The sequence below is a fragment of the Orycteropus afer genome, unplaced genomic scaffold, assembly GCF_000298275.1.
Source record: "Orycteropus afer afer isolate SDZICR_OR568_19922 unplaced genomic scaffold, OryAfe1.0 scaffold00287, whole genome shotgun sequence".
Lineage (NCBI taxonomy): Eukaryota > Metazoa > Chordata > Mammalia > Tubulidentata > Orycteropodidae > Orycteropus > Orycteropus afer.
This window is the reverse complement of record NW_006921874.1, coordinates 3481202-3481655: the sequence shown is the minus strand read 5'-3', so window position 1 is coordinate 3481655 and position 454 is coordinate 3481202.

The window sequence follows — 454 nt, the reverse complement described above, 5'->3', positions numbered from 1 at the left end:
GTAAGATCTTACTTGCATGAGATATTAATGATATTGTTCTGTAATTTCCACATTCTGTGGGATCACCTTTCTTTGGAATGGGCACAAATATGGATCTAATTAGCATTTAGTCACATTCAACCCTGCTCACCTAGAATCCTTCAACCAAACAATGGAATTTGATGGAAGAGGCTACTTACCACAGAAGCCAGGACCCACAACCCATAATATAGCCAGGCAAACACTCCTATGTCATATTGTTCTTGTGTGAGAGGTGAGAAAATTAGTTCCTCAGAATTTGGGGTCCTACTATAGAGGGATAAGGAGCTCTTGTGGTGCAGTGCCTAAGGCATTTGACTGCTGAACAGAAGGTTGGAGATTGAAACCCACCAGATGCTGGAAGAAGTGCAGCTGGAATGCAACTTGAAAGCAAGAATGGCCAGACTTCATCTCACCTACTTTGGTCAAGTTGTCA